Source organism: Nicotiana tomentosiformis, chromosome 8 (assembly GCF_000390325.3).
Source record: "Nicotiana tomentosiformis chromosome 8, ASM39032v3, whole genome shotgun sequence".
Classification (NCBI taxonomy): Eukaryota; Viridiplantae; Streptophyta; class Magnoliopsida; order Solanales; family Solanaceae; genus Nicotiana; species Nicotiana tomentosiformis.
The window spans coordinates 76,589,171-76,611,886 of NC_090819.1; the positions used below are offsets into that span (position 1 = coordinate 76,589,171).

Below are 22,716 nucleotides of genomic sequence, written 5' to 3' on the forward strand. Positions count from 1 at the left end.
GGGCCGATAAGACCAATATAAATGAAAGACATGGATCATGAACATCCAACAATGAAAGATAATGTCATGAACATACGTAACATGGGACGACAAGACTGTCAAGAAACTATATATAAGGTACAAGCTACCATGGTGCCATGAAAGACTATACAACAAAAATCAGCCGACAAGGCATTCCAAACCATACATGAGTCGACACCTGTCTATGAGCCTCTAAAAGAACATAAGTGCTACAACATTGCCGGAACAGGGCCCCGACATACCCATAAGGTCTATAACAAAAATGCATACCAAGACCACGGCAAGTCCGGAGAAAGGATCTTGCCAATAACGCTGAACCGGATAGCCTACTGTGATGGGGGAGCTGCGTCTACCCGTCTATCAGGACCTGCAGCACGACATGCAGCGTCCACAAATAACAAGGACGTCAGTACGAATAAAGTACTGAGTATGTAAGGCAGAATAGCATAAGTAAGAACAATAATGTAAACAGTGATAGGGAATATACAACCTGTGACATCTGGGTACCTCTGAGGGCTACTGACATGAAATACATGATACATACATATATATATATACATAAACGTTTAAAACATATGCCTTTGTGGGCATCATCATCATCATATCGTACCCGGCCATAATAGGCTCGGTAAAACGTACCCGGCCATCATAGGGCTCGGTAGAATCGTACCCGGCCATGTGGAGCTCGGTAAAACCCAACTGATCAGTGGTTGCACAATAGGTGCCATACCCGGCCGACTATAGCGCGGCTCGGTAGAGTAAAATAGATACATATATATGATGCATGCTGGACTCATTGGAATCACATTTTGAACCTTTCGGAGTGACGTAAGGTCGGTATCCTTCGTACATGTTATTAGGATTAACTTTTCATCAAGAATCTTATAAGAATCAGGAACTACCAACAACATTGATAATATAAGAATAAGAGAAGTAACATCAATATCAATCGTTTCATAAGAAGGGCAGCAATGTAAGTACTGCTAGCTTCTAAGAGTAGAGTATCTTTGGGAGCTCATTCATTACATTATGTACAATCGGAGTCGTGCAAAAGAATGAAGGGGATAGCCTCACATACCTTGTATATACTGCCCAACCTCAAGCTATGCAAATATCACGACTCCTTAGTCTACAATAAGACAAATGACACTATCATTATCGTTTAAGCGTCGTAACTATTATGTATCAACCACAACCTATTTTACGATGAAACGGACAGCACCTCCCCTATTTATATGACTTCCCACAAGTCAATACAATCACCAAACAGCCCAAACAACATCATTAATAATCATATTGAGCCTCCAAAACAGTCCACCAACCAACAACATTACTACCAAGCCTTTCGATATATATTTCACAAGTTCTAGCTTCAACGACTTAGCTGCAACTTGGATAATCTTAAATATATATAGAGTAAGAGGTTCCTTACCTTTAAACAGAAAGAACAACTCCAATTTGACCTTAATTTTCCACGAAATATCCCTTCCATTCTGCCATAAGAACAAGGAAGCGAAACTAGCAATTAATTCGGGTTTTTCGGCACTAGAATTACTTTAGAAGACTTGAAATCACCTAGGGTTGATATTAAAAACTTGAAGGTGTATATACAGGACATAAAACACTTAAAACAACCTCCCACACGAGCTGTAACAACACAAAAATCAGCAACAACAAGAAGAACAAGAAACTTACTAGCGCCACGGGATTCCCGACATTTGATTTGTGTTGTTTGCCCTTTGTTTGGGTCTTGGATCATGAGAGAACCTTGAGAGACTGTTTTTAGGGTTATAAGGTCTGAATATACTGAAAATTAATGACTTAAAACGGGGTTGAGTTATCTTATATATGTCCAAATGTCTTAAACCGCCTTTGTGGGCCCCATAGAGAGCAGCTTGGCGCACTCTCGCGAAAACGCGAATATCTCTCTATTCCGAGATCGTATCAACGAACGGTTTAATGCGTTGGAAACTAGACTCATAGATCTTCAATTTGATAGGTAGATCACCCCATAATTCCAAGCACATTGGGAGAAAAATGCAGTAACATTTGACCTAAAGTTTAAGTAAAATTATAAACCTAAGTTGCGACAACTTTTATCAACTTTTGTTTCATAACTCGCTTGACTTCAAGACTTATGATGCGGATATTATATGATTCAAATACATTAAAACAAGACCTCTTGGGACAGTTAATCACCTCTAGTGTTACCCGAAAATACGGGTTACAACATCCTTGATTCGTTTAACTTCTAATATTTGTTAACCACTCTTATACACCCTTGTATCGTTTAAGACCAATAGGATTAACTTCTTATCATCTCAAAGATAATATCTTCTTGGATTTACATCGACTAACTTACGACGTGATCTATGGTATGCGAATTTGGGTTGTAACACATATCTTGACTCATTTGTCATTGTGTTTATTGACTATATTCCGGTGTACTCCTGGAGCCGAGAGGATCATGAGCAGCATCTGAGGGCCATGCTACAGACCTTGAGAGAAAAGAAGTTATATGCAAAATTTTCAAAATGTTAATTCTGTCTTGATTTGGTGGCATTTTTGTGTCATGTAGTGTCGAGTGAGGGGATCAAGGTAGATCCGAAGAAGATTGAAGCTGTGCAGAGTTGGCCCATACAGTCTTCAGATACTGAGATCCGGAGTTTTCTTGGTTTGGCAGGGTATTACCATCAATCCGTAGAGGGTGTCACATCTATTGCTGCATTTATAACCAGATTGACGTAAAAGGGTACTTCGTTCAGGTGGACCGAGGAGTGTGAAGAGAGCTTTCAAAAGCTCTAGACTTCTTTGACTACAGCCCCTGTGTTGGTGTTGCCTTCGGGTTCGGGGTCTTATACTATGTATTGTGATGCGTCGCGTATTGGTCTCGGCGCGATGTTGATGCAGGACGGTAAGGTGATTGCCTATGCGTCTAGACAACTGAAGGTGCATGAGAAGAACTATCCAGTCGATGACCTTGAGTTAGTAGCTATTGTTCATGCCTTGAAGATTTGGCGGCACTATTTGTACGGTGTCCCTTGTGAGGTCTACACCAATCACCGGAGTCTACAACATCTGTTCAAATAGAAGGATCTTAACTTGCAGCAATGGAGGTGGTTAGAGTTGCTTAAGGACTATGATATCACCATTCTATATCATCTCGGGAAGGCCAATGTGGTGGTTTATTTCTTGAGTCGCAAGGCGGAGAGGTTGGGCAGTTTAGCATATCTACCGGTAGTAGAGAGGCCATTAGCCTTGGATGTTCAGGCCTTGGCCAATCAGTTTGTTAGATTGGAGGTTTCTGAGCCGAATCGAGTTTTGGCTTGTGTGGTTTCTTGGTCTTCTCTTTATGATCGTATCAGAGAATGTCAGTATGACGACACCCATTTGCTTGTCCTCAAGGACACGGTCCAGCACGGCGATGCCAATGAGGTCACTATTGGGGATAACGGTGTGTAACGGATGCAGGGAAGGATATATGTGCCCAATGTAGATGGCTTGCGTAAGTTGATTGTCCAAGAGTCTTATAATTCGCGGTACTCCATTCATCTGAGTGCCGCCAAGATGTATTAGGACTTGAGGCAGCACTATTGGTGGAGGCGAATAAAGAAGGACATAGTGGAATATGTAGCTCGGTGCCTAAACTGTTAGCAGGTGAAGTATGAGCATAAGCGGCCAGGTGGGTTGATTTAGAGGCTAGAGATTCCAGAGTGGAAATGGGAGAGGATCGCTATGGATTTTGTTGTTGGGCTCCCACAAACTCGGAGGAAGTTCGATGCTGTATGGGTAATTGTGGATATATTGACCAAGTCAGCTCATTTCATTCCAGTGGTAGCTACTTATTCTTTAGAGCAACTGGCTCGGGTCTATATTCGCGAGATTGTTAGGCTTCATGGTGTGCCGGTATCTATAATCAATGATCGAGGTATGCAGTTTACATTGCGGTTTTGGTGGGCAATACAGCATGAGTTAGGCACGCGGGTGGAGTTGAGTAAAATATTTCACCCTCAGACGGATAGACTGTCCGAGCACACTATTCAGATATTTGAGGATATGCTTCGTGCTTGTGTGATGGAGTTTGGGGGTTCTTGGGATCAGTTCTTGCCGCTTGCAGAGTTTGCCTACAACAGCTACCAGTCGAGCATTCAGATGGATCCGTACAAGGCTTTGTATGGGAGACGGTGTCGATCTCCGGTGGGTTGGTTTGAGCCGGGTAAGGCTAGGATATTGGGTACAAACTTGGTTCAGGATGCTTTGAAAAAAGGTTAAATTGATTCAAGATCGACTTCGTACAACCCAATCTAGACATAAGCATTATGCGGATCGGAAGGTTCGTGATGTTGCATTCATGGTTGGGAGCGGGTCTTGCTCCGGGTTTCACCCATTAAGGGTGTTATGAGGTTCAGGCAGAAAGGCAAGCTAAGCCCTAGGTATATTGGACCTTTTGAGATTGGAGAGGTAGCTTACATACTTGAACTACCACCCAGTCTAGTTGCAGTTCATCCAGTATTCCATGTTTCTATACTCTGAAAGTATCATGATGATCCGTCTCGTGTGTTGGATTTCAGCTCAGTCCAGTTGGACAAGGATCTGTCTTATGTTGAGAAGTTGGTGGCTATTTTGGACAGGCAGGTTCATTCAATGAAGCTTCAGTGGAGGGGCCAGCCAGCTGAGGAGGTGACTTGGGAGACCGAACATGATATGCGTAGCCGTTATCTTCATATTTTCACCACTTCAGGTATGTCTCTATGTTCGTTCAAGGACGAACATATGTTTTAAGATGGGGAGGATGTAATGACCCGGCCAGTCGTTTTGAGTATTTAAGCCCCAATACCCTAATGTATGCTCCCTCTATGTTATATTGTGGTTATGTAACTTACTGTGGTGTTTGGTTTTGGTTTCGGGTGAGTTTCGGAGTGAAATGAGACACATTGTCCCTAAGTTGGAGGTTTAGATTGTATAAGTAGACCATAGTTTGACTTGTATGAAGATGACTTCGGAATGGAGTTTTGACGGTCGAATAGCTCCGTAGAGTAATTTTGGTCTTAGGAGCGTGTACGGATGTTGCTTTGGAGGTCGATAGATCGTTTCAGCATGATTTGGCGAAAGTTAGAAAATGAAAGATTTTGGAAAGCTTGACCGAGAGTTGACTTTATTGATATAGTGGCCAGATCCTAATTGAGGAAGTTTGAATAGGTCTGTAATGTCACCTATGACTTATGTGCAAAATTTGGAGTCAATCGGAGTTGTTTTGGTATGAATCGGTGTTGGTTTCGGAATTTGGAAGTTCATAGGCGTGAATTTGGGTTGCGATTCGTAGAATTTGTGTGTTTGATGTGATTTGTCGCTTCGAGCATTTCGTATGATGTTTTAGTACTTATGGCTATGCTTGATTAAGGTCCTGGGGCCTCGGGTATAATTCAAACCATGTTCGGCGCATTTCGGATCAGTTTGGAATAGCTGAATTTATGGTTTCTCTCCGGTTTGGTTTCCTTCTATGCGATTGCGAGGTTTGGTCCGCGATCGCGAAGGGATATTTGTGGATTGTTGGTTTTTATTCTTCGCATTCGTAGAGAGAGGGACACAATTGCGGAAGTGGTGAAGCTTGTGCTTCGCGAAAGCGTAGAAAGGATCGCGTTCGCGTACAAGGCATTGAGCAGCAGGGTCACGCGAAGATTGTTCTTCGCGATCGTGTCGGCGTGTCCGCGATCGCGTGGGTCTGTGTATCAGTTATCCGCATTTGCATGGAGTCAACCACATTCGCGAAGGCCATTCTTTGGGCAGCCTTGTTTTGTTCTTCACTCGCTGGGCAGCAGAACTTAAGTTTGAAATCGAGGGTTTATTTCATATTTCACATTTTGGACATAGAGAGCTCGGTTTGAGACAAAGTTTTGAGGGATTTGCATAGAGAATTTTGGGGTAATAATTCCTAACTCAATTTTGGTTAAATTACTCGAATCTATCATTGTTTTTATCATGTAATTATGGATTGGAGTTGAAAAAATTGGGGAAAAGTGTTAGAACTTCTTAGACTAAGTTTTTGAGTTTTCAAGGGTGAAATGAGGTTGGATTTGAATAATTCTTGTATGGTTGGATTCGATATTGAATGAGTATTCAGATTTTTTAATTTTGGTTGGGTTCCGAGACGCGGGCCCGGGTTGTCATTTTGGGTCGATTTTTCAATTCTTTGCAAAGATCAAAATTTCATTGTTTGGATTAGCTTCCAATAGTTATATTTATAGTATGAAATTGTTGTGGCTAGATTCGAGCTGTTCAGAGTTGAAAATCGAGGGAATGGCCTTCTAATGAATTGATTTAGCGTGGTTTGAGGTAAGTGGCTTGCCTAACTTTGTGTGGGAGAATTTCCCCTTAGGATTGGTGTTGCTTGTGATAATTGTGATGTTTAAGAGCCGTGTATGCAAGGCGACAAGTGTGTACTCGGGCTATATGTGTAAATTGTCGGTCTGTAAATTGCCTGTTTTTAGCTATGTAGATTCCCTCCATGCTTTAATTGCGTTACTTTAACATGTTATAGTCATCATATTTAGTTTAATTTCACATGTGTAATTGTCTTATCTCTTACTTGCTAATTGCTCTACATGCTTAGTTGAAATTCTTCTTTCCTTATTCCATATTCTTTATTTAACTGTTGAATTCTTACTTGAAATTGCTAATTCTTGGAATATCTTGTTGTTGAAATTAGTATTGAGTTGCAAAGGCTATGATTCCTATGAGGCAAAGTGTAAAGTTGTGAAATATCATTCCATTGAGTTATTCTTACGGTTATTATTGTTGAGACTTTGTGCACATTGTGGATGAGTCCTGGGCTCCTTATTGTGAAATTCTGTTATTGTTTGGTTTCTCTAGCAAATTGTGATATTGGGCACTTGAGGTACGATTTTTGATACGTTGTGATATTGATACGCATGTGGTGGTATAAGGTCTGGGTGTTGAAATACATGCAGTGAGATAAGGTGGGCTTGATACGCATGGCTAGTAGGGGACATACTTGAAGCCATGTGGTGTGATAAGTTGGATTAAAATGCGAGATGCTATTTCGGAAAAAATAATTTTCAAAACTAAATATAAAGGCTCCCGCGGTGATATAAGGAAAGATTGTGATTTATTTTGTGATTTGAGACTACGAGGCAGTACCTCAATGACTCTTGTTGACATTTCCCATTCATTTGTACTTGTCTTTGATCGTTGTTTCCTTAGCATTCTAATAATTATCTTTCTCCGTGTTGCGCTATTGCTTATTTCTGTGTAGCTAATCTTGTTATACTATTCGTTTTTTCAATTTCATTACTGTCTTTATTACACTGCCTATATTTGTTCAGACTTTTATTATTTCCAGTAGGGATCTGATCTGACCTCGTTACTTCTCTACCAGCTTAGGCTTGGCACTTACAAGGTATCGTTGTGGTATACTCATATACTCTTCTGCACATCTTTTTGTGCAGATCTAAGTACCTCTTACCTGTCCAGGCATTAGTTGGGATTCTACTGCGGAGACTTCAAGATATACCTGCCGGTGTCCGCAGACGTCAGAGTCCCCCCCTCTCTATTTCTTATTTCATTGTCCTTATATATAGACCGAATGTATAGGATTATCCATTATTCATACTTAGAGCCTGTGACTTGTATTACGCCGGGTTTTGGGATTTGTATATGCTTAGTTCTAACATTATTTTATTACAACTGTTGAGTTTGAGACTTATATCTATTGTTATTTTAATTATTCCGCATGTTGTTAGGCTTACCCTAGTCTTAGAGACTAGGTACTATCACGCGACATCCTATGGAAGAAAATTGAGGTCGCGATATTTTATATATATATATATATATATATATATATATATATATATATATCCTAGTTATGACAACATAACTGGTGGTCCCTAGACTCATATTAGCCAGGTGGGCGTTGGGAGAGTCATAAGAAGGATCGTGGTTTAGGGTTTGCTTGACATGACTGTGGCTTGACGGGATTGGTGTCGTCGTAAAATCCTCCCTGTAGCTCCGTTGTAGCAATCCTGCATAGAATTGGTATCTGAGCCATGGCTAGGAGTAAAAATAGGTGCTAAGTTCAACACATTTTCTCTATTGAATATCATTAGGAAACAAACTACTATTAAAAACAGTAGGAAAGAATAGTATGATATGCCCCAACAATTAAATTTACTTAATAAATGGACGATTCCTAGAATCCAACCTAAGGTTATATACCAATTAGGTACCTTTGAGAACATAGGATTAAAACAAGTAGTTAAAGCTACTGAAGAGATTATCACAGTAGATAGTGATCATGCTACTTTTAGATTATTATCTGAAAATGATTTAGCCCTTTATAAGGAAACTCATAGATTTTTGCATATCGATTTATATAACATTTGACTAGTTTCGGGTTGTTTGGCACAGAGTTGAGGATTCAAAGCATATTTTTGGATCGGGAGTGAGCTTGAGAACAAGGTAAGTCTCTTGCCTAACCTTGTAAGAGGGAACTCATCCCCTTAGGTGTATTTGTTGTGAATTACTTGTATGGGGAGCTACGTATGCACTAGGTGACGAGAGTCCGTGCGTAACTATATTTCATGTGATATACGGGTAGTCTTAGATTTACATCATGCTTTGTTTGCATTGTTATGTTGATTATGCATATTAATTGTCATAAATAGAGCTGAGATTAGGGATTTTAAGATTTAAAGTCGCCAGTTTGGATTTCTTATGTTTGGGAAGAATTGAAGAATTTTATAATAACTCTGATAAATCCATATTCACTCGTGTCGCAAGTATTTCCGCGAGCGAGGTAAATTCCTCTACTCTCATGGGAGTGGTCCGTTAACCTCGGCAAGTTAATAGATGCATCTATGATTCATGTCGTTCGATCCTTGGCAGTGCTCGCAGTGTATTTTTGGATCGGGCCGTACGACCTCGGCATAAATCGTGTGTGATAATACCCGGAGCCTAATTATACTTTATATTATTTTATTGCTTGAGCTGTTAGAATTATTTAATGACAGAAATTGACTTGGAATTTATTATTAGTGAAAGGATTATTATTCACTGCTTGTTACTGAGTTGTATTTATTATTTACATAATCCATGCTTATTTAGAATTCCTGTATTTTATTGTTAGCCCATAGTAAGTGTCGATATCGACCCCTCGTCACTACTTCTTCGAGGTTAGACTAGATACTTACTGGGTACATGTTGTTTATGTACTCACGCTACACTTCTGCACTAATCGTGCTAATTCTGAGGTAGGTGCATCTGGTAGTTATCCCGACGCACACCCTTGATACTTTGAGACTTAGTGGTGAGCTACTTTCTGAGTCCTTCCTGCAGCACCTGGAGTCTCTCTTTTGCTTTTATTTTCTGTCTACTCCGTTCAGACAACAGTTTAGTATTTTGTATATTCTACTAGTAGCTCATAGACTTGTGATACCAGGTCTTAAAATTTTACTAGTAAACACTTGATTATTTTGTGTATTTTATTTCACCATACCTGTTCGTAAAATCGTTCACACTTTATTTTATTAAAATTCTCACCTCTTACTTATTTAATAATTAAGAAAAATCGACTATTCCTAAAATGTTAAAAGAATAGATCCATGGCTAGTTCACTGTTGGCTTGCCTAGTGGGGACGTTGGGCGCCATCACAGCCTATAGGGAAATTGGGTCGTGACAACATGGTATCAGAGTACTAGGTTCACATAGGTCTCACAAGTTATGAGCAGACCTAATAGAGTCTTGCGGATCGGTGCGGAGACGTCCTTACTTATCTTCGAGAGACTATAGTGTGTTAAGAAACCACTCTTTCTTCATCTCCTAACGTGCAGTTGATGTTGTGCTAAGTATCTTTCTCTTATTCTCTCATAGATGGTGAGAACGCACGCGACGGAGGTACCCGATCATGGAGGAGCTGCTCCCCCTATTGCTAAAGGCTGAAGCAGAGGCCGAGGGAGGGCTCAAGCTCGCGGTAATGGGCGAGGGTGTCCTAGAGTTGCCCCAGCTATGCCACTAGAGGATCAAGTAGAGGATCCTATTAATGAGGAGCAGGGCGAGGCGCCTGCAGCATAGCCAGCCCCATCAGATTTCATGTCCGCGCAAGAATTCTAGGAGGTCATGGGTTGTATGCTGCGGTTCACGGATTCTATGACCCAGGTCGGTTTATTTCCAGAAGACTCAGCCACATCTCAAGCGAGGGGGGGGGGGGACATAGAACCCTACCGCTCAGGCTCCAGGGCATGCAGCTGCCGTATATCAGACCCCGGGGCACTACCCGTGGGCGGAGCTCAGCCAGTTGCAGCAACTATACCTGATCCCAGACCAGCTGCGGCTGGCGATCCGCAGAAGCTATTAGATAGAAGGACCAGGATACATCCTCCTGTCTTTGGAGGCGAGCGACATGAGGACTCCCAGGACTTTATTGATCGGTCCAGGGACAGACTGCACAACATGAGGATATTGGAGTCCCATGGGGTGGACTTTACCACCTTTCAGCTGGAGGGCAGGGCCAGTAGATGGTGGCAGTCCTATCTTCTCGGCAAACCAGTAGGGTCCCCTCCCATGACTTGTGACCAGTTCACACGCCTCTTCCTGGATAAATATATTCCACCCTCTCAGGGGGAAGAGTTGCGATTTCAGTTCGAGCAGCTCCAGCAAGGCCAGATGTCGGTGACCGACTATGAGGAAAGACTTTCTGAGTTATCTTGTCATAAACTTATGATACTTCCTACCGATGCAGAGAGAGCGGAGGTTTGTTCTCGGTTTGCACTCTAGTACACCCGAAAGGCTGAGATGGGGACTTCTTATGAGCTAGTTATAGAGATAGCTTGGAGGATCGAGGGTTTCCATCAGCGGAGCCGAGAGAAGGCGATGAGGGATAAGCGGTTTCGATATTCCGGAGAGTTTAATGGTGCCTCGTCTGGGGGCAAGGGTCAGTTCGTGAGGGGTCAGTCTATCAGGCCCACAAATCCAGCATCGCCGTCTCCTTGGGGTTCTCTAGTGCACCCCTATTGCAGCGCCATGCCAAAGTTCCTACTGGCCACCATCTATTCAGGGTTCCTCCAGTGGGTATTCAGGCCGTCAGGGTCAGACTTCAGGTCAGCGATCCTCCATTTTGAAGGGTTGTTATGAATGCGGGGATCCTAGCCATATGAAGAGGTTTTGTCCCAGACTTCAGGGCAAGGCAGTACAGCAGGGTCATCAGCCTATGATTACAGCACCAGCTTCCGCACCAGTCGTCAAGCCGCCTAGAGGCACAGGGCAGGTAGGTAGGGGTCGTCATAGAGGTGGAGGTTAGACAGGTGGAGGCCAGTCAGGTGGCGCTCCAGCTAGATTCTATGATTTTTCGGCCAGACCAGATGCAGTGGCCTCAGATGTCGTGATCACAGGTATTATTTCTATCTACGGTAGGGATGCTTCGGTACTATTTGACCCAGGGTCAACATATTCGTATGTTTCATCTCTGTTTGCTCATTTCCTGGGTGTTACTCGTGAGTCCTTGGGTACTCCTGTTTATGTGTCTACTCCAGTGGGTGATTCTGTTATTATGGATCGGATCTACCGGTCCTGTATTGTTACTTTTTATAGTTATAAGACCCAAGCGAATCTTATGTTGCTTGATATGACTGACTTTGAGGTCATCTTGGGCATGGATTGGTTGTCTCCATATCACGCCATCCTTGATTGCCATGCCAAGACTTTTACCTTGGCGATGCTAGAGTTTCCTAGATTGAAGTGGAAAGGTTCGTCTATTAGTACATCTAGTCGGGTTATCTCTTTTATGAAGGCTCAACACATAGCCGAAAAGGGGTGTTTGGCTTATCTAGCTTATGTTCGGGATACTACTACAGAGACTCTGGTGATTGATTCAGTGCCCGTGGTCCGGGAGTTCTTCGATGTATTTTCTTCTAATCTTCCAGGCATACCGTCAGATCGTGATATCGACTTCTATATTGATTTGGCTCTAGGTACCCAGCCTATATCTAATGGCTCCGAAAGAGTTGAATGGTTTAAAGGAATAGCTTGAGGAGTTGCTAGAAAAAGGGTTCAATAGACCGAGTGTGTCGTCTTTTGGTGCACCGGTGTTATTTGTGAAGAAGAAAGATGGGACTATGCGGATGTGCATTGATTACTGCCACTTGAACAAAGTTACCATTAAGAACAAGTACACGTTGCCGTATATTGACGATATATTTCACCAATTGTAGGGTGTTCTCTAAGATGGACTTGAGATCGGGTTACCATCAGTTGAAGATTCGGGATTCGGATGTTTTGAAGATGGCTTTCTGGACTAGATATGGCCACTATGAGTTTCTAGTGATATCCTTCAGTTTGACTAACACCTCGACGACGTTTATGGATTTGATGAACCGGGTATTCATGCCATATATTGATTCGTTTGTCATTGTCTTTATTGATGACATTTTGATCTACTCACGTAGCATAGAGGAGCACGAGCAGCATTTGAGAGTGGTGCTTCAGACCTTGCAGGAACAGATGCTATATGCTAAGTTCTCCAAGTGTGAGTTCTGGTTAGATTCTGTGGCATTCTTGGGACATGTTGTATCAGGCGAAGGTATTAAGGTAGATACTAAGAAGATTGAGGCAGTTCAGAGTTGGCCTCGTCCTACTACAGCGACTGAGATTAGGAGCTTCTTGGGGTTAGCAGGATATTATCGCCGGTTTGTGGGGGGCTTCTCATCTATTGCAGCACCTTTGACTAGATTGACCCAGAAGGGTGCTCCGTTCCGATGGTCCGATGATTGCGAGGCGAGCTTTCAGAAGCTCAAGACAACATTGACTTCAGCAATGACATTAGTGTTGCCTTCCGGTTCAGGGATATATACTGTGTATTGTGATGCCTCACGTGTTGGTTTGGGTTGTGTATTGATCCAGGATAGGCAAGTTATTGCATATGCTTCACGTCAGCTGAAGCCCCACGAGAAGAATCACCCCGTACATGATTTGGAGTTAGTCGCGATTGTTCATGCTCTTAGATCTGGTGGCATTATCTTTATGGGGTGTCATGTGAGGTCTACACCGATCATCTTAGCTTGCAGCATTTGTTCAAGCAGAGGGAACTCAATTTGAGACAGCGCAGGTGGCCTGAGTTACTAAAAGATTATGATATTACCATCCTTTATGATCCGGCCAAGGTGAATGTAGTTGCGGATGCCTTGAGAAGAAAGGTGGAGAGTATGGGTAATTTGGCATTTATTTTAGCAGAGGAGAGGTCACTAGCTTTGGACATTCAGTCCTTAGCTAACATACTTGTGAGTTTGGATATTTCAGGGCCCAGCTGAGTTCTTGCATGCATCATCGCCCATTCTTCACTATTCGAGTAGATCAAGGCTTGCCAGTACAATGATCCGCACTTGTTGTTTCTCAGAGAGACGGTACTACAGGGTGGTGCCAAGGAGGTTACTATCGGCGAGGATGGTGTTCTGTGACTCCAGCATCATCTATATGTCCCTAATGTTGAGGGATTAAGGGAAAAGATTCTAGAAGAGGCACACAGTTCTCAGTATTCTATTCATCCAGGTACAACGAAGATGTATCGTGACCTGAGGCAGTATTACTGGTGGTGGTGGATGAAGAAGGACATAGTTGAGTATGTAGCAAGGTGCCTTAATTTTCAGCAGGTTAAGTATGAGCATCAGAGGCCAGCTGGCCTACTCCAACAGATGGTTATACTTGAGTGGAAATGGGAGCGCATTACTGTGGATTTCGTAGTTGGGTTGCCACGGACCTTGCTGAAGTTTGATGTAGTTTGGGCCATTATCAATAGGTTGATAAAGTCGGCACATTTTATTCCGGTAGTGACCACGTATTCTTCAGAGAGATTGGCCCAGATTTACATTCAAGAGATTGTTCAGTTGCACGGTGTGCATGTCTCCATTATATCATATAAAGACCCTCAGATTACTTTGCATTTCTGGAGGGCAGTACAGAGTGAGTTGGGGACCCGAATAGAGCTCAACACAGCCTTTCATCTGCAGACCAACAATCAGTTGGAGCAGACAGTTCAGATCTTGGAGGATATGCCCAGATCATGTATGATTGACTTCGGAGGGCAGTGGGATCAGTTGTTGCCTTTGGCCGAGTTTGCTTATAACAACAACCATCAGTCCAGTATCGAGATGGCTCCATTTGAGGCTTTATATGGTCGGCGATGTCATTCGCCTTTCGGATGGTTTGAGCCCAGAGAGGCTAAGTTATATGGCACCGATTTAGTGAAGGATGCCTTGGAAAAGGTAAAGTTGATTCAGGAGCAACTTTGCACGGCACAATCCAGACAGAAGCATTATGTGGACCAGAAGGCGCGTGATTTATCATTCATGGTGGGCGAGAAGGTTCTCTTGAAGGTTTCGTCGATGAAGGGAATCTTGAGGTTCGGGAAGAAGGGAAATCTTAGCCCAAGGTTCATAGGTCCATTTGAGGTGTTGAGACGAGTTGGGTAGGTTGCTTGTAAGCTTGCTTTGCCTCCTAGTCTATCTGGAGTTCATCCGTTTTTCCATATGTCTATTCGCCGAAGGTATCATGCCGACGGGTCGCATCTGTTATACTTCAGCACGGTTCAGTTAGATGAAAGCCTGCATTTTGAGGAGGAACCTGTTGCCATTGTCGACAGGCAGATTTGCCAGTTGAGGTCTAAGAAGATTTCTACGGTAAAAGTTTAATGGATGGGCCAACCAATCGATGAGGCAACTTGGGAGGCCGAGGAGGACATGCAGAGCAAATATCCACACTTATTCGGCACTCCAGGTATGATTCTACACCCATTCGAGGACGGACATTTGTTTTTCTTTCTCGATCTCTGTTCCCCTAAATAAGACTCCCCGTATATGCTTTTACTGTTTTATGACTTGCGGGGATGGCTAGTTCGGTATTTGGAAGGGTTCGGGTTAAATCGGAACACTTAGTTCCTTAGTATTGGCTTTAAAATGCTAAGTTTGACTTGAGTCAATATTTCTAGTAAACGACCTCGAAACCGGGATTTGGCAATCCGAGCAGGTTCATATTATGATTTTGGATTTGGGCCTGTGTTCGGAGCGAGTTTTGGGTAACCCGGGAGCATTTCAGCGCCTATAGTTGAAAGTTGGCTTATTGAAGGTTTTAAAGATTTTTAAATTTGGTTTGAAGTAGGTTTTGGTGCAATCGAGGCCCGTTTGAGATTCCAAGCCCGGGAATAGTTCCGTATGGTGATTTAAGACTTTTACGCAAATTTTGGTATCATTCCGAGTAGTTTAAGTATGATTTGGCGCGCTCGGAGCAAGTTGGAAGAACTTGAAGTTCATAAGTTGATTCGATTTGGTTTGGGGTGCGATTCTTAGTTTTGGTGTTGTTTTCTGCGTTCCGAGGGTTCGAGAGAGTCCGTCTCATGTTTACAAACTTGTTGGTATGTTTGGATGAGGCCTCGGGTACTACTCGGACGTTGCACGGATCGAGTTAGAGCTTAAAAGGGGCTGCTGGTGCACCAGTTCCGGTGTACCCGCACCTGCAAGCTTTTGGCCGCAGGTGCGAGCCCGCAAGTGCGAGAATGTCGCAGATATGCTCCACCCTACGCAGAAGCGGGACCGCAGAAGCAGGAGCCCATCCGCAGAAGCGGAGTCTGCCATCCTGGGCTAGGACCGCACTTGCGATGGCTTTTCCATAGGTGCAGCTCCGCAGATGCGGTCCCAGATCCGTAGAAGCAAAAATCGTTGGAGACAGAAGCTTCATTTAAGTCGGGATTTAGACCATTTTGGTTTCATTAATTGCTTTCCTTGGGCGATTTTGGAGCTCTTAGAGAGAGGGTTTTCACCTAGCTACTGGAGTTAAGTAATTTCTATCCAATGTATGTTAAATACATAGATTATGGATAGATTTTAACATGAAAAGTTGTAAACATTTTGGGTTTAGATGAAAAACCTAGGTTTTGATTTAAAAAAAAAGGGATTTAACCACGAAAATGATTATGGAATTGGGTGAAAATTATATATTTGAGTTCATGAAGTTATGGCTAACATTTATCTTCCAAAATTTTCGAAATCCGGGCACGTGGGCCCAGGGGTGAATTTTTAGAATCTTTCAATTCGGGTTGGGTAATTACTCTAATAGTTAATTTATGAACTTTTGAACACATATTGATTAATTTATATAACATTTGACTAGTTTCGGGTTGTTTGGCACTGAGTTGAGGATTTAATGCATATTTGTGGATCGGGAGTGAGCTTGAGAACGAGGTAAGTCTCTTGCCTAACCTTGTAAGAGGGAACTCATCCCCTTAGGTATATTTGTTGTGAATTACTTGTGTGGGGTGCTACGTACGCACTAGGTGACGAGAGTCCGTGCGTAGCTAAATTCCATGTGATGTCCGGGTAGTCTTAGATTTAAATCATGATTTGTTTGCACTCTTATGTTGATTATGCATATTAATTATCTTAAATAGAGCTGAGATTAAGGATTTTAAAATTTAAAGTCTCCAATTTGGATTTATTATGTTTGGGAAGAATTGAAGAATTTTATAATAACTCTAATAAATCCATGTTCACTCGCGTCGCAAGTATTTTGACGTTTAAGTGTTGTTATACACCTATAACAACATTTGACGTTTAAATACTTTTTGGCTGTTATAGATAAAAATTATCCAAAACTCGATTATTTTTACTTTTTTAATGTTACATATAAAATATAAGAAAATTATTCAAATTTAAAATCTCAAAAAATATTCATATTTCACTAGTCAAATATTGAAGAAAACTAATACATTATTAATAAATTCATAACTAAACGTATAAAGATTTAAACTCTAAGGTAGATATTTTAAAGATACCTAGAAAAATAAATTCTTTCAAAATTGATGAAAGAACTTTGTAATTGTAGTTTGTTATATAGATTTTATTTTTTTACTAGCGATATAGCGTTTGAATTGGTGAATGTTCATGTCCAAATTTTCAGCAAAAAGGTATCTAATAATTTCCCTTGAAGACAATCTAAGAGCTTAACAATTAAATTTTCTATCTAAATATTTTTTGAAATTTGTCCAATGAAAAAGATATCATGTGCAAATCTTATATCTTATACAAGATAGAAACTTTATTTAATAGAAATGATTGTATGCATATTTTTAGAATTATTATTAGTAATCTTAAAAATTCTATATGGTTGTTATAGAGGAGTAATTTTACAAAGATCGTTCTACTATAAATATGGTTATTATTGTTATGGGTAAAAAGCTGTTATAAAGAGGTAAAATATAACTTAAAAAATCGATTCTGAGGAAAACTTGACTTTTATAGTAAATGACTGTTATATAAGGATACTATTATAGAGATGTCTGACTGTATAACTTATCAAACAAAATATTTATTAAATATTTTAACATAGTTTTTCATGGGTCAATTGGGCTAAAGTTTTAGCCAACTCAGCTTACTTTAGATGAGCTGAATTTGACGGGTCAAGATGGTTGAGTTACTAAATATCGGGTCATATTTTCATAGGTTAATCTTTCTTCATTATTGCCATCATCTTCTCTCAGTCTATCCCGTAGAAGATCTAAATGACTTTTCAGGGCTTCGGCTTAACCGCATTCATTTGCTTTCATCGATGGATCAAGGTAAGTGTACTAGTTTTCATTCAAAATATTAAAGTACGCTAATGATTCAAATTGATCTTGGGTTAGATTGATCGTTGGAATCACAAAACTAAAATACTGCGTATATAAAATTTTGCGCATCAAATTAGGTGCACGTGAACTCATGGTCTTTTCGTCAAATTAGATATTTCGTGTATATGTTTTTAAGAATTAATTTAATATTATCTATTGATCCCTATGCTCCAAAAAATGTTGGATGGTGTACTTGGTTGAATATATACTGAGTTATTTACTTAGAGGACTGAAGATCAATTCAAACTTAATACTTTTCTTTTTCCTTTTATTGGTGGTGCACTCATGTTTTAAAAATTCTAGATCTCCCTCTGATTATGTCTCTCCTAAATGGGGACTCCATAAACTATAATGTCACGACCCAAAATCCAACTAGTCGTGATGGTACCTAATCCAACCCGCTAGGTAAGCCAACTTTCAATTATCCAATTCCAATAACAATTATTAAAGTAATTTAAGTGAATAAAAATCTTAATCTTATACATCCTCCAAGAACTAGTAGTACAAAGCATGAGTTTCTAAGAATAGAGTATACAAAGCGAAAATGAAATAAATACATAGTCTATTTGAATAATACATAAACAGAGCTTTTATAAATCTAAGGCTACCATGAACAAGAGGCAGCTACAACAGGAACGCAGGTATATCTTCAAATCCCGCAACCATCAAGCACATCAACAACAACAGTCAACATCTGCACGCAATATGCAGAAGTGTAGTATCAGTACAACCGACCCCATGTACTGAGTAAGTAACAAACCTAGCCGTAGGTTGAAAGTAGTGACGAGCTTCTACCAAGCGTCAGAGTCCAACTTCCATAACCAACAGTAGTTCATAACAATATTAAACAAGTAATACCAGAAGTAACTCAAAGAATAAATGCTCAACTAAATCATGACTTCTGAAATAGTTCTGCCTTTCAAGTACATTAATGAAACATCAAATCGTTTACCGAAGTTACCAAAATTATGAATAAGTTTGAAAACAGTAATTTTTCCAAAAATCCTTTCAATAATAAATAAAATATCTCATTTTCTTTCCCAGATAACTAGTGTAAAACAAATGCATCACTATACCCATCTGCCAACATGTGTGAGAAATCATGAATAATGTGATACCGCACAGCATGAGAAAAATATATCTCTATGCATATATGTCATGTGTGCATGTCAATGCAATGTATCTCAGAGATTGCACTCATGTGCGTACACCCTGAGAGTACTCAATCTCATTGTCTCGCATTCTCTCTCACTGTGCTTAGCACACTCAATCACTCAGCGCTATATAAAACCTGCCGCGGCATGCAGCCCGATCCCTGTTTATAGTCGACTGCGCTCACTGGGCGTGTGTACAGACTCATGATGGGCTCCTACAGCCCAAGCGCTATAAGCATGGACAACCCACGTGCTACACGGACAACTCACGTACCATAATATAAGCCAATAAGGCTTGCTGCAGGCGGGCAGCCCCGATCTATATAATAGTAATAATATATATAAATCCAACATGGCCTGATGTGGTGTGCAGCCCGATCCCAAAAATATCCTCACAATCAGGCCCTAGGCCTCCCTCAGTCATCAATCTCTCCATTCTCTCTTTTATGGGCTCACAATGTCATGAGAACAACCCAAAATGATGATATGATGTATCAATAAATAATAACAGAGACTGAGATATGATATGTAATGACATGAATATGACTGAGTATAAATTTTTAATTTAAAATAAATAATTCACAGCAATATGACCTCTGTGGGTCCCAATAATAATGGCACATAGCCACAACATGATTTTTAATATGCTTTTCAGCTTAATTTCTTTAACTCATAAAACCGCATGGAAAATGCCAAGATCATTTAACTACAAAATTCCACAGAAATAATTATGTCACAATTTCTTTAGTGCATGCCCACACGCCCGTCACTTAGCATGTGCGTCACCTCCCAACAATTCATGAAATACATATATTCAGGGTTCATACTCACAACTCCAAGATTAGAAGAGTTACTTACCTCGAACAAGCCGAATCCAATGTCGAGCAACCTAAACAATGCTCCAAAAATTCCATTATACGCGTATCAACTTCCAAACGGCTCGAATCTAGTCACAATTAATTTGATTCATCTCACAAAAATTATAAGAAGTAATTCCATATCAAAATACTAATATTTTTCAAAACTCCGAAATTATGCCCCAAAAATCACCCGTGGGTCCCACATCTCGGAATCCAATAAAACTCATAAAATCCGAACCCCCATTTAACCACGAGTCCAACCATACCAAAATTACTCAAATCCGACCACAACTCGGCCTTCAAATCCTCAATTAAAGTGTTTGAAGATTTCTCCATTTTCAACCCAATCTTTACCCATTTGAATTCAACAATCTTTCCATAAACCTTATTGATATGTATAAATAATACTATTACTCCCAAGAATCATACTCTTAATCACCCATCTTTATCCAAACTCGAAATTAAAGATTAAGGGTTAGAACCTTACCTCTTTGATGAAGAACTTGAGGGATTTCTTGTTGGATTTCAAGGCTTGGACAAGAATTTGATGAGAAAGACACTTCATCTACTTCCTCTCTCTAGAACACTCTCACTTCTCTCTAAAATCATCAGATAATTGCCCCAAAATAAACCCCAAAGCCTATTTATCAAAATGGGGTCGGGTTATGAAAATAGAAAAATTAACCCTCCGAAAGCAGGTCTGCGGTCGCATAATGGACCGCAGAATGGGTATGCAGGCCGCAAAATTGATCGAAAAATAGACGCTCAAAACTCCGCTCTTGTGGTCCATTCTGCGACCTGTTTTGCGGTCATAGAAGCAGTTTTGCGATCGTATAATTGGTAGCAGAATTATATTTTTCCAGCCTTTGATAATTTGATCATAACTTCTTGTAGGAATGTCCAAATGAAGAACGGTTTGAAGCGTTAGAAACTAGACTCAAGATCTTTCATTAGATAGGTAATACACCATATAAAACTTCGTATCATGAGAGTTATGCTCATTTGAAGTTGGGTCATGTACGAACTCACTTGAAACTTTAGTCTTATGAAATTTTCAACTTCTGCATTCGATGCCGAAACCTATCAAATCAAGTCCGATTGACCTCAAATTTTGCACACAAAGCATATATAACATAATGAAGCTACTACAATTTCCATAATCGGATTTCGACCTCAATATCAAAAAGTCAACCCCCCGGTCAAACTTTCCAAAAATTCAACTTTCGGCATTTCAAGCCAAATTTTACTACGGACCTCCAAATAATATTCCGGACACACTCCTAAGCTCAAACTCACCATACGGAGCTATTGGAATCATCAAAATTACCTTCCGAGGTCGATTATACATAAGTCAATATCCGATCAACTATTTCAACGTAAGCTTCTAACATGAAAATTCATTCTTCCAAGCTAACTCCGAAATACCTTAAAACCAAAACCGACAATTCAGACAAGTCATAATATCTCGTAGGAAGTTATTCAAGACTTCAAATAGTTGAAAGGAACATAAATGCTACGACTGGTCGGGTCGTTACATATAACCACTACACTGACCTTTACAGCTACACTACATAGAATATTTGTCCTAACAAGATACAAACTATATGTAACTGATATTTAGCTTAAAGTACATATATTTATATGTATATCGCCTCATGTTTTACTCGTGTTTCATGGATTTCGGATGTAAAATGTATTGATTTATGTTAATTAGTGGTGTTTTTATATGTAGGAATCATCCGAAGGCAATAGGGGCGAAAGGTGCAAGATTAGAGCCAAAAAGGAGAAAAAGGTTGAAAATGGCCATTGTAGCGCCACGGGCAGTGTGGGGCGCTACCTGTGGTGCAATTTCCAAAAGCTTTATTTTTTCAGCCCCAGGGATAGCGCCCCACGCTACCCTGGGCGCTGGTGACGGGAAACGTCTCCTACTTTGCCCGGGACAAGGTTATATTGGCCCAAGACCTACCCAACGCGTATAAAAGAAAGTCTAAGCTTATTTTGGGAAGAGAAAAGCCACTTTGAAGGAAAAATACACACAAGGAACATCTGGGAGCAAGGATATATGAGTTTTCTTCATCTTTTCTTAGTATTTTAAATTAGTCAACACTTGTGAATTTGTTTTGATATTATCATGAGTGGCTAAAACCCATAGTTCTGGGGTTGTGATTTAGCCATGAATATTGTTGTTTAAAGTTGACTTAACCTTGATTACTATCTATGCTATGCTTGGGAAAGCCATATTTAGATTAGAGAAGAATTGAAAAGGGCATGATCTTAACTTTTGGGGGGGGGGGGGGAGGTTTGTGGTTAGGATAGGAATATACCTATTCACCATGCTTAATTGAATATAATAATCTTAATGCGTTCTTAATAGATTAATTCCATATGAATATAGGCGTTAATCTTTTTTGAATAGGCAAGTAGGAATTCGGGAGAATACTACGAGAGCAATTGTTCGATTAATTAGCAACCATGAGCGAATTGTATGAAAGGAAAAGTTAATTAGAGCACAATAGGATTGGTGAGTCGATCACAACCCTGGAATATTCGTCTCTACTGAATACACAAAAACCATTTTGCTACTTGATAAATTAGTTACTTGTTATTGCTTAGTATAATCACACTTTTGAACTCTGATTGACTTGACTGAATAATAATCTTGGTGAAACAAGTGAGTAGTTAACATAAGTCTCTGTGGGTTCGACACTCGACTTATCATTTTATTACTTGTACGACCATGTATACTTGCATGTGCATTTGGGAGCAACACTAACCAATCATATGGCAGGATCGGTACTATATGGAATAAATTAGCAAAATTCTAGAATGATTAAACTACATAACTTAAATATTAGTAGGTTTTATATACATATGGTGCATGTGAAGTGTTTACCCCAAAAATCAGATATAGTTGAATTTATTAGTTGTTCTAAGAATATGTGATATAGCTTGACATAAATCGTACAAGAAGTGGAAATGTTTAGATTCCTGGCTATAAAAAGGGATATGAATTATTGA

General features: G+C 40.4%; 1 long non-coding RNA gene across 1 annotated transcript; it reads left to right on the forward strand.

Annotated features, from left to right (window-relative positions):
• Positions 1-17,429: 17,429 nt before the first annotated feature.
• Positions 17,430-21,913, forward strand: LOC138896672 (uncharacterized). The gene is made up of 2 exons (XR_011410063.1): positions 17,430-17,633; positions 21,431-21,913. It is a non-coding gene; the product is annotated as an uncharacterized lncRNA (long non-coding RNA).
• The last annotated feature ends 803 nt before the right edge of the window (positions 21,914-22,716 follow it).